Genomic DNA, 12,607 nt, shown 5'->3' with positions numbered 1-12,607 from the left:
GCCCGGGATACTAGCGATACAATATAAACGCACGCGCACACACGGGCGTACCCGCGTATGCACATTTTTTCGCTCGCGCTCGCGCGCGCGCACGCGCGAGTGTGGGCGTGCGCGCGTGCACATGCGCGTATAATGCACGAAACAAAGAACCGTCCTAAGGAAGGAACCGCGTACCCCCCCCCCCCTTCCTCCTCGCGCTCGCATAAATACCGGCCCCCGTCGCGCCGATTATACTGCCGTCTCGTTGACTACTCCGCCGATTCTCGGATATGATTCGTCACGATCAGCTGACGTGCGCATTTCAAGTGGCTTAAATAAAGTGACGCTCTCTTTCTCGCCGCTATCACAATAGGCGCCGCATTGCGCGTCCACATTTTGACCTTCCTGCATGCCTATACAAACGCGAATTGCAACTGCGAACGTCCTCGCTTCTCATGCTTTGATTACTTATTTATTTTTATGCATTTCCTCTTTTACTCTCGCGAAATTCTTGCAAAGAAAAAAAGAAATAATATCGATGGCTAGAGGTTATCGCTAGCGAGATAATTTTGATAATTTGATAACTATTTTAGTTTGAATATCGATGCGTCGATGCGATAACGATTATTAATTGAAAACGAAAGGTGAAGGAAACATAAAGACAATTCCCATTCCAAATTATCGTGTGAAATATTGTAAATTGGAATATTTAATTATTACAAATTCAAATCTTTGCAAGACCGAATCGAATGCGACGAGTATTAATATCGCGATATCGTTTTTCAGAAAGGATTAATATTTAATTTATTCGTAAATTATTTCCGCGAGACGTAATACAGCTAATATTTTGTAATTAAGATTAAGGTGATAAGTGCTTCTTTTCTTCCATGGTAATTCACGGTCACCCTTTTCCCCTTAATATATACAATATTTTTATTTTTATTAATCTCACTTTTCGCGTCGCGCATGTTTACAAAAGGTTTTTCTCGTAAAGCAAAAGTCTGTAAGATTCGATCGGTTAAGTCTCGCACCTGCGACCTTATTCTTCTCAAGGTACGCGCGTATCAACCGTTGCGAATTTTAATGCAAAACGTATATGCGGTTGTCCCTCGGCACCTGAAAATTCACGCAGTACATATATATATGTATACAATTCAATCGGGTGTCTTGTATCAGTGAATAGCGCGCGCGGAATTCATTCGATTGACTCGCGCGTTCGACCGGCTCGGTGAATGAATTCGCTTTGTTAACTTTATCGCGCACTCTCTCGGACAGCATCGATCGCTTATCGATCGCGGAGATGTTCCCGCAAGCGTGCGTTTAGGGAAATATTTAAATTTAATAGCATGATATCACGCATGACGGAGATCGCCCTTTGAACGTATATTTATCTACTTTTTTCTGTTAGTATTACTCGTGATAATAAAAGGTGGATTCTTTGTACCACGTGCGAAACTAAAATGATAAAAATCAACGTGAGGGGTGTCTCTACTCAAATCGGTCGATTATAACGACTGCTTACGGTATAAGAACTAAATTGTCAAAGAGAGAATTTGAAAAAAATTCCCCGAGTCCCAATACAAAATTCCATGAGAATTTCCTGATTTCTCCAGGTATAAAAAGATTACAGAGAATTCCAGATTTTCCATATTTTTCCGGAGAATAGATACCCTGAAATAATTATAAAAAACTTGTATAAAGAGCTCGCGAAGCATCGTTACCGTCCTGACTTGTCAGGTATAATGTCGAAGATAAATGATCCAGTACCAAAAATACGCGATAGTGTCATAGCATCGTTATTGTAGACTGGGGCGTATCAGTCTTGTAACGTGAACGGCGGTTTTCCAACCGAGAAGCGTAACACGCGAGCGTTCGTCGCGCCAAAATAACGCGTTCGCCTGCTTCGGAGTCTAATTTCGCAGATAAGGCGGCGGTCGTCGCGGGACGTAATCTAGTTACTAGGCGTACAATCTAATCGACCGATTCGTATTATGTGTATGCATACCTGCACGTACAAACTACACTTCTATTTCGTAGAATTTCGCACTCTAGCCCGCGCGATAAAGTTAGTTTGCCTTTAATGTTACGCGAGGCTTGACATTACGCAATCGCCTCACCTCTCTCTCTCTATCCTCGCATTAATTCCACTGTCTGTCTTTTTCATGTTAACGCGTCTACGCGAGATAAGACTTCCTGTCGCCGACGTTATTGTCGACAATTCTGCGAAATATCATTGGCAATAAATCAAACGTGATCGAATAAACCGTATATCGTGGACGTATGATGGAATCGTCATGTAAACTTTACAAAGAATATGTATTGAGTTTGATGTATAAGAAATCGAGTGTGAATAATTTTTGTCTAAATTGTAATCATTCTAATTCTTCTTTAGCGACGGTCCATTTAATCGGTTCGTTTTATTTCTCTTTTTATTATAACTTTTGATTTTTATTAGCGCATTCTCTCCTCTCTTTATAATTCAGTAAATGTGTGGATTGAAAGAAAAAAATTATTTCTTTCATACAAGCAACTAGAATATGCTTCCATATACAATATTTTCATTCGAGGTGCTTTTTTATTCTTCTATCTTGAAGAAAAATGCTGCTGATATTTTCTCCCTTATTATTTCCTTCGTGCATATACTTGACAAAATTTTGCGAAATTGCGTGTACACCTTCAATTTCTAGACGGGAGCGAGTTCAATATGCGTGTTAGAAAATAAGAATATATAGATCGGGCACTACCATTTTACGTCGTCCAATAATTCTCAGAGCGGAGAATCTCAAAGAAGGACGCGAAGGGCGGGGAAGGGGCAGAGAAGAACGGGTGGAATAACGGGTGAGATTGAGCGTCCGTTACGGTTCAAGGAGAATACACCGTTATCGGATACATCCCTTTTCTCGTATGCAGATGCTTCCGAGAAAATTAAACTGGCCATCGCGTCGTTCTAATTTGCCTCAATGTATTAATGCAACCGGGCAAATATGCGCTCGAGCTAATTACATTATAAATTAATAGTCAATAAGGATCGACGGTTATTTCTGTGATAATTGGAACGTACGCGAGATTTTTTCTCTCTCTCTCTCTCTCTCTCTTTTTAATCGCGTAAAGCGCCACGAAAGACGAAATAAAATCTTCTCGAATCTCTACGGATTCAGTTATATTTTTAAAAAAAGATGCTGAGTAATTTTCATCATACATCAATTGTCTATTGCAATAAAGTCATTTGATAGGCCAAGAATAATAGTCGATAAAAATATTGATATATGTCGACAAATCATATTCAAAATCAAAAAGACTAGAAAACAACTTAAATTTATGATTAAAGTTTCGAGATAAAATAAAAAAATATATATATATATATATATATATATATATATATATGACACTGGATACAAGGAACTGCTGTAAATAAGAAAAAGTGTGATATTGAAAAAGAAAATGCGACTTTGCAGGATTATAAGCAGTGGTATCAACGCAGAGTACTTCGAATTATCATTGTAATCGATAAATATTTGTAATCGATATTGTCGTTCAAGTTCATTCGATTAAACGTTAGAATCGAACTCGTAAATAATCGTGAGAATTAATATCGATCCTCGCGCGATTGAGCGAGAGACATCGCTGACAAAAGAGATTAGGCGAGTACACGACCGCGCAGCTTTGTCCGAGGCTATCCTTGAGAATCGCCTCTGTACCGGGGAAGTTTTATCGCTATGTATATATACGCCGCACGCGCGTTTCTCGTATACGAAGCGCATACGTAGCGAATGCACGCGGCGGCCAAATTTTTCAGGAACGTCCGCATCATCATCATCGAGGCGTTTCTTATTTTTTACCAGAGGTTCCGCCGCGCGTTCCCCCCATCCCTTTGTCTCTCTCCATCGTATCGCGTCGTGTTTTCTCCTACGTTTCTTTTTCTTTCTCTCTCTCTCTCTCTCTCTTTTTCTTCGATGTTCGCGGGATCTATTTATACCTAGGTCCGCGCTGTTTTCAACTTGCTGCACGACCGTGCAACAAACCTAAGCCGCGTCGCTCGTAAAAATAGGAACGAATCGGGCGATGGACGCGTCGAGAGGAAAGCGTGCGATTTGAAGAAATAATCGCATCGCAGGTGCGAGCGAGAAATATCATCTTGAATGGTAAAATGCATCGAAAAATCTAGGAGGATCCCTAATCTATAGATTTACAATGCGCGACTTAACACGTGGTCCCTCCCCAACGTATCGTTTGCATCCACATAAAAAAAAAAGATCCAACGTCCTTGCGCGGAACATGGTACGGATACCGTGCCAAAACTCGCGGTTATTAAAATCCTACGACCTAAAAAAAATACGTAATCGCTCGCAGTTAGTGAACGAAAAAAAAAAAAAAAGAACAAATAAAACTGCTCGCGCGATAACGTGGCGAAATCGAGTATGAGGGGAAAAGAGAGAGGAAACAAAATGAAAAAAAAAAATGAAAAAAAAAGTAAAAAGCCGATTACTCCCACGCGCGGCGAGAGAGAGAGAGAGAGAGAGAGAGAGAGAGAGAGAGAGAGAGAGAGAGAGAGAGAGAGAGAGAGAGAGAGAGAGAGAGAGAGAGAGAGCTCCGCGCGTCAGACGAGGCGTGGTACGGCGGAAAACGAGAGTGAACCGCGTAGAATTGAGCGAGCGCGTACGCGCGGCGACAGTGGCACGGTCGCGGCGCGGCCCCGGAGCGAGACGCACGAAGAGTCAGACAAAACGAGGTTCGAGCGCCTCTCGCGGCGCACGGAGAGCGAGCGAGGAGCGATAGAGGGATTACGTCATGTACCAGGCACTTTCTAACGTCTGGCATTATCTTCGTCTAGCGCGAGTCTAGCCGGCACCAGTCCGAACGGTACTAATGCCGCCGCCGCCGTCGTCGCGGCCGCCGCCGCCGCCACCGCCGCCGCCACCGCCGCCGTCACCGCCACCGCTACCGCCATCGCCGCCGACGCCGTCACCTTTACCGTCTGGCATACATAGGCAAGGGCATACGAGACACGTCACCGTACGCGTCGGGGATTCATGAAAGGACATACGCACGTATTCTATCTACTAGCTGCTAACTAGGTGTTCAACGGCGCGCATATAAGCGTGTTGGCGCGTATGCACACGCATCATACCACCGCCACGAATACGCGCGTTCGCATACACGTATTTTTGCATGCACGCGTACCGCTATATGACTCGCGCGACAGACACATGCAAGCGCTCATTCCCTCTTTCTCTCTCTCGCATTCTTTTTTGCTCTCGCACCCTCCTCCCTCACCCCTCTGTCGTTTCTTCTTTCTGCTCTAACCCTCGCACATTCTCTCCGTCCATCCTTCTCTTATCCTCTCTATCCTGCCCCCTTCTCTCCGATCGCCCTCTTTAAGTACCCCCTCCCCAACTTTTATCTCTCTCTCTCTCTCTCTGCGTTTTTCTCTCTTTCATTCGTTCCCTCTCCTTCTCCCTGTCATCATCTCTTTCTATTCCATTCGCTCTCTCTTTGTCTTTCCCAAACTTCTTCCTCTGTCTCTAGCGATCGCGTACACCGTGGAAGCCGCGCACAGGCGGCCCAAGGCCACCCGTCTCAGCTGTGGACGTACCTTGATCGTCAAGCGAAAAGTGAAGTGTGGACCTCCTTTGCCCGGCGTCCTTGTCGTTGATGCTACAGGCCCCCGTGGTACTACTATTCCGATGCGACGACGGCGACGATCGCACGTCGAACCTTTGCTCCGACTTCCGCTCTTTCTTCTACCCGCGTCGAAACTATCGTTAAAGTTGAGAGAGAGAGAGTGACGCGCCTGTGTGTCGCGTTCGCTCCTTTTTGTTTCTTCTTTTCTTTTTTTTTATTTTTCAAGTCAGACGCCACTCTCTCTGCCGCCTGATTTCAACCGTACCGTAACGATTCTCTTCCGGCGACGGAAATCGGCCGAGTCCCTCGCAGAAGGAACGAAACAGTTGTACAATGACAGTTGGTATTATTCGCTAGGCGAGTCTCGATGACAGGCGGGACCCGTTTTCTCCGAATTTTCACGTTGTCTCACTCCGGATGTCGTACGATTTTTCTCGCGCTGCAACTCCTTCTCATTCTTCCTCTTTAACTCGTCATCGGAAACGGCGCGACGACATTTTCTTCCTCTCTTCTTCAGGTCTGTTCCCCCGTAGATTCGTCGATCGCTCTTTCGATACGATCGTGGATTTTCCGATTATTTTTTCAAGACGACGCTGATCGTCAATTACGAGAACACGTCAAACGTGATTTAATGGAGCGTATTTTACGACCGTAGCATCTCTATCACTTCACACCGTAACCGTGGATCGTTGTTTCTCTTCTTCTTCTTCTTCTTCGAGGAGTTTCCCTTTCCCTCTTCTTCTCGTGTACAACCCGCGTAACTGGATCACCGTAACGCGTACTCGCGATCCCGTAGATACACGCATGGACGCGCACTGCTTTTCCGCCCTGTCCTTCACGCGAGGTCGTCCTCTCCGTTATAACAGAAGAATTACACACTCCTTCCCGCCGACGATGCGATGTGCCACCGGATTTTACTATAACGCGCGAACGTGGTATGCGATACCGTCGTACCGTCGAGACAGATAAACAACGCGTGGCAAAAAAATAAAATAAAAAAAATAAAACAAAAAGCAAAAAAAAAAATAAAAGAAAGAACGAGTGAAAAAAATTGTGGGAGAATCCTCGATCGAGGAGGATGAGACAAAATATTCCACCTTATGTGCGTTAACACGCGCCGCAGTATCGTGAGAGCGAGCGAGCGAGCGAGCGAGCGAGCGATGACGACGACGACGATGTGTCCGCGCGTTTAGAATGTCCTGCGTGTATTATCTTGCGCGCCGACAGCGTCCGAGGACCGAAGGACCCAGCTGCTCCTCGCCGCTTCTTTTGGGACACGCACCGGGGGACTACCTAGTCGTAGAGTGATTGGGAACGCGACTGGCCAAAGCACTTGATTCGCGCGCGGTTCGGTTTGCCCGTTGCTGCGCCTCTCCCGTGCAGTTTTTTCGGCAGTCCTGTGGTATGCGTGCGCGCCCGTCGTGCATGTATGCGTGCCGAGTGCCCGTGAGCGCGCGCGATCGCGCGCGTGTATACGATTCACTCTTTCTTTATCTCTTTCTCTCTCTCCCTCCCTCTCTCTCTTTTTCGTTCCTTCTTTCCTTCTCTACCTTTCTCTCTCTCTTTCTCTCTTTCTCTCCTTCCCTCTTTCTTTCTCTCTATATCTGCACGAAGAGCTCTTTTTCGTTCTCCTTCCCTCCTCGCCGTTCTTCCTATATCCCTCTCTCGCTTCCCTCGTTTTTAATACGAGCGTGTGCCGCCCGCTTGCACACACGCGTGTATGTGCCGGACCTTCGCGTGTGCGTGAGTGGCCCCGTAACGTACGCCGAAGAGCGACCCTGTGTGCACGAACAAGAGAGGGAGTGAGCTAGGAAGAGAGCGAGCGAGCGAGCGAGCGAGTATATATACGATCGTATATATACGCGTATGCACGTGAGTATATATGTATATACGCGTCCATCCGATCCGGCCCGTCGTGTCGTGTCGTTGTCGTTGTCGTTGTCGTCGTCGTCGTACGGTGCGTGCATGCGTGCGTACGTTCGTGCGTGCGTGCGCGTCCCGGGTAGGCGAGGGTATAGTAGTTACCGAAATGTTAACCTCGTGGAACCACTTTTTATTGAGTGTCGCAAAATTCATAGGAACCTCGCGACGCGAGGAGAGGGGTTAACCCGGCCCCCGCTCCTCGCGCGAACCACGTTGGCGGGGCTGACGCCGCGAGAGGGACGGCAACCCCTACCCCCCCTCTCCTTCCCGTATTACGGGAGCCCCCGCGGCACCCCTCCGCGGAGTGTATCACCAGACGCTCTCTCCTCCTCCTCCTCCTCCTTCTCCTGCTCCGTCACTTCCTTCTCCTCGTTCTCCTGATCCGCGTCCTCATCCGCGTCCTCATCTTCGTTTCACACCCCTCGCCCCTCGCTCTTGCGAGAGCCGCGGCCCTGGTCCTCGCCAATTCTTCGGCCCCACCATTTCCTCGCTAGTGGCCCCCAACCCTCGGTTTAGTTTCTTCCTCCCCCCCCTTCGCGCCCTGGCACCCTTGGTCTCGAGTTGTGCACCGCTTCGTATGTTTCCCCTCGCTTCGCGTCTCGAGTCTCGTTCGTAGCGACCAATCGCTCTCTCTCTCCCTCCTTCTTTTCTACTCTATCGCTTAGCCCATCCGCTTCTTTCTCTCTTTTCTCCTCTTGGCCCTCTCTCTTCTCTTTTTCTTTCTTTTTCTCCCTCTATCTCTTCCTCTTTCCTCCTTCTTTCTCGTCTCTTATCCTTTCCTATCCACCCTTTGCTGCGCCCTTACGAGCTTCTTTCCCTCGCTCTTCCTCTTACTTCTCCGTTTCTTCTTTCCATCGCTCCTTTCGTTCTTCTCGTCTCTTCTTGTCCCGTTTCGTCTCATCTCCGCTGTCAGCTCTCGAAACCAAGTAAAGAAGTCTTGCTGTTGCTCCTCCTCCTTTCCTCTTCTCTGGCTCTAGCGTTTGACATTGCCGACACTATGCCTTTGCTTCTCGCCCTCCTCCTCTTACCGGCTATATTACCACCCTGTCGTGTTTGGTATTTAGCTTCTCCATAAGCAAACTTACATACGCTTAGTCGCGTATAAATGCGACTAAGTTTGTTTTACGCGCATTTCTACGCGCGTAACATTATGCATTATTATTCATTGTTAAATAACGGGATCACTTTTAAAGAATGAATCAAATAAAACGGTTAGATGAAAATTAATCTAGCTTCCAAAAATCTCTGCTTTAAAGCGTGTAAAGTCAGTTTAGTAATGTATAAGAGAAACTAATAAAAATATATTATGACTGCGCTTATATATTAATATTCGAAAAAAACTTATCTCATTTTGCAAAAGTCATAATTTGCATTGTGAATATTTCTTTCAAATTGAAAAATTAAATTAGCTTGTTTTGTCACCGTGATGATTTCTGGGATCATATCATCTATCAAGAATCTAAATTAATATATTAAGTCAATAATATTAAAAATTTAAACAATTGTAGGGGCTTAAATGATAGACTCAATAATAAATAAAAGGCCAATTGGGGCCCGAACGCGTTACAGTGTGAACAATAATTATTATCCTTCTTTAGGAATACATTAGCTATGTATTCCTAAAGGAGGATAATAATTATTTTTCACGCTCTAAATACCGCGTCTCTGGGCTCCAATTGATTTTGGTTTCTAAATTAATATCTTCGTTTCCTGTTTGATTCGATAAAGTCTATGTAAATCTATAAAAGATCTTCTTAAAGTATCTTTACATCTTCTAAGAGAATCTTCTATATGTTTTTAGAGTATCTTCTATATCTTCTTAGAGAGAAACTGGCGAGAGGTAGATGAAAAAAAAAAAAAAAAAAAAAAACTATGTATCATTATCGATACTAAAAGCGACTTGGTCGCGTAAGCTGATGTACAAAAGATAATATATCGTCATCGACGATGGGAAGAGGAAAACTATTCGGTTTCTTCATAGGTTAGACGAGAAATTTTTAAATCACTAGCGTTGCATGGCGTAATCGGTAATGATATATTTTTTTCATCGTTAATTCGATTTCTTCTCGCTGCATCAATATATTTTATCAGTCTTTCATTAATCTATAAACGAATATCCTTTAACGTCACTTATAATTCCGATGCATCTGTGTCAATATACTGCAAGATGTTTTCCCTATCGACTGTGTCCGAATGTTTCTTTAGATTAGAGCGATAAACGACGAATGCAGATTGCCGTTCCTCACTCGTTTAATCGAGCAGACCGCCATCAATGTTCGCTAGCTGTTCATTGGGAATAACGAGCCCAAGGATTTGGTAATACCAAGACGCTTGTCGCGAACGTCATTGAGCAATCATTTAAGGTGCCATTTGCACGGTTCAAAATGTTTGGAAAGAGAAAGGGAGAAAAAGGAGCAATTTTAACTGTTCTATTTACAATATGTCATAGATTGTTTTTTCCGATGATTAGCCGGCGAGATAATAAAAATTTTGAATCATTTTATATGTACACGCGCGGGCATTGGCAATTTTATGGGAACAAACATGTTCGAAACATTCGATAACATCGAGTAAACTGCATCTTTAAATTCGAATGTATATCTTTCTAATATGCGGAAATAACAATTGTAAAGTACAATCCGAGAAGCATTTATGAAATATAAAGACGTATCAATTACGTATTTGCAATTTTCAGCCTTTCATGCAGGAGACAGTTAGAGAAGAAAATTTTTTTCTATAATTATCTTCTATACATTATTCTCTACATATAATTGTTGCTCTTCGTTTCACTCGGATTTATTTTCGAGTATGAATAATATCTTCGCGCTTCTAAACAGGAAACTTATTCTGCTAATAATGTATAAAAATATTCGACTGATTGTGAGTTAACGAGTATTTAAAATATATATTTTATTGCGTTTTATTTGTTATAATTTGATAAAATCAAAAATTTAAAAGTTGATTTATTTTAATTTACAGAATTCTCTTTTTTATTTTATGAATTATATTACACTCTGAGAAAGATATGAAGAAGTGGATTAATCATATCGTAGCAAAGAAAGAGAGAAAGCGAGAGAGAGAGAGAGAGTCGAATGTGTTAACTACCAATTAGATTGCGGCTTTAAGTTTATCGTCGTGTGTTGTCGAACCTAACGAGGTGGTCAATTAAGAACAAATAAACGAGAATTGCAAATGATTCGCGAGATAGTAATCAACTTGACCCTAATCCTCGGATTGCAGCTTGATATAATACAATTCTAAACACTCGATATGAAACAATCATCGTACAGCCTAAAATTCGGTATTGATGTCAGATTGCCAGCGTGAATGACTTACCGTTACTTTTTCTTGCTAAAGTCCATAAATACAACCAGATTATTTTGAAGAGGATTGAAGAATGGTAAAAACCATCCGCGAAGAAATACATAATAATTGTAATCCCTCCTGCTTGTATTCAATTACGCAAATTATTACAGATCGGTAGGTAAGATAACTAACGATAGTCCGCTAATGATGTACTAATATATGTATAATGTGCGCGATAAGTATCAATTGATTTGATTGAAGAGTAAGCGCTAGAAATTCAAATGTGATGTTTTCGTATAAATAGCTATTTTTATTTCAAAATATAAATCTATAGCGAGAAAGAAAAATTTGAAAAAATTTCCATTACGCACATAACACTTTCTCTGAGAAAATAGTCAGTGTTTAAAGAAGAATTTAAAATAAGGAAACGCTATTGCGTATATATACATATAATAGCTATGAAATATTTTTATATGATTAAAATTAAGAGAGAAGACATATTAACGCGATGTATAATTGATGTATTTCTGTGTCTCAAACATAATGACAGAATTGATAATTTAATATTATTTCTACGTATATTTTGAAAAGAAGATATTAGTAGAAAAATCATCAATACGAATATGTTGATTCACCTTGGCCGCATACAAAGGCACGAAGAGAAAGACGAAGAGAGGTACGACATCATCGCGCCTGATGCAAGCGCCACTATATCGAATACCGCCCGGTTGCTATATACTTTGTTACGCAATATCTCGAATCTGCAGGAATTCGCAGCCGTCGTCTTATTGTCTTCTCTCTATCTCTCTCTTTCTTCCGAGGAGAGTCGTCGCGAACGAACGCCGACTTTCCTGAAAGGTGAATCGAGAGAATTGGATCCGCGAGCGACACTGAAGCATTTGATGCTGCGTTTTGCCGGCATATGAAATTTCGCGAGACGACTTTAAATGTAAAAATTCCTTTACGCATTATCGTCGTCATCGTCATCCTATTGACAAATGTGCCGAATATGTTGATGGAGCTTCGCACGTGTTTGTATCGAAATCGTTAATCTCAAAAAGACGTTCAATAACGTCGCGATACTATTAATCCCGTCGTCTCACGCACATTGCGGGATATTTGTATTCTGACTAACGCGAGAGATAAGATTATAGTTTATATGGAAAGCGAAATGTGTGTTGTGTTGGTCTATGCGCGTTTTGCGTCAGTTCAATCTTGCGATATGATGACGACAGTAATCAAGAAACGCGAGAGGTCATCTCTCTCTCTCTCTCTCTCTCTCTCGGCGGGGAAAAAATTTCTTACATTAATTTTTCATAATTATTGCCAGAGACACACGCAATGAATAAGAAGGTAACTTGTTGCGAAATAAGCATTGGTGATTTGAAGATTTTTCTACGTCAAAGATTTATATTAAAAAATTTTAAAAATATACTATTAGTAAAAATTATTGATTGATAGTGAGAAAAAGTACATTTCTTGCGATCGAAATGTCAGATGTATATTTAAAAGATTATATTTAATTCAATTATGCGCGTCAATGATTTCGCTTGCTCTTCCGGTTTCGAAATCTCGCCAAGTTTTTGCTTTTATGTTTCTACTTGTAAAGTTGTCTCTTTTTCGCGCGTATATATATATATATATATATATATATATATATATATTGACTATTCTTTATAGTAATATTTTTGTCGATTAAACCTTGATCCTTCTGTGTATCCGGAACATTCGTAGAAAATAAAATTTCCTCGTAAGTCAACTCTCTTGTTGCTTGAAT

The 12,607-nt window shown here is 42.6% G+C and overlaps 1 protein-coding gene across 13 annotated transcripts in view; it reads right to left on the bottom strand.

Moving 5' to 3' along the window:
- LOC138932386 (broad-complex core protein isoforms 1/2/3/4/5-like) overlaps positions 1 to 11,946 on the bottom strand; it is a 64,813-nt gene extending 52,867 nt beyond the window's left edge. For 10 of the 13 annotated variants that reach the window (XM_070294166.1, XM_070294167.1, XM_070294168.1 and 7 more), the window contains exon 1: positions 5,573 to 7,581. The gene's annotated coding sequence lies outside the window, so the exon portion shown is untranslated. Of the gene's footprint in view, positions 1 to 5,572; positions 7,582 to 11,465; positions 11,481 to 11,795 lie in introns of those variants that run through there. The other 3 variants (XM_070294151.1, XM_070294152.1, XM_070294161.1) reach the window with 3 other exon arrangements.
- Between the last annotated feature and the right edge of the window lie 661 nt (positions 11,947 to 12,607).

This window comes from Polyergus mexicanus, unplaced genomic scaffold (assembly GCF_030449975.1).
Source record: "Polyergus mexicanus isolate NDT 795.1 unplaced genomic scaffold, iyPolMexi1.0 SCAF_4, whole genome shotgun sequence".
NCBI lineage: Eukaryota > Metazoa > Arthropoda > Insecta > Hymenoptera > Formicidae > Polyergus > Polyergus mexicanus.
The sequence above is the reverse complement of the archived record's forward strand: the minus strand, read 5'-3'. Positions and strand labels throughout refer to the sequence as shown.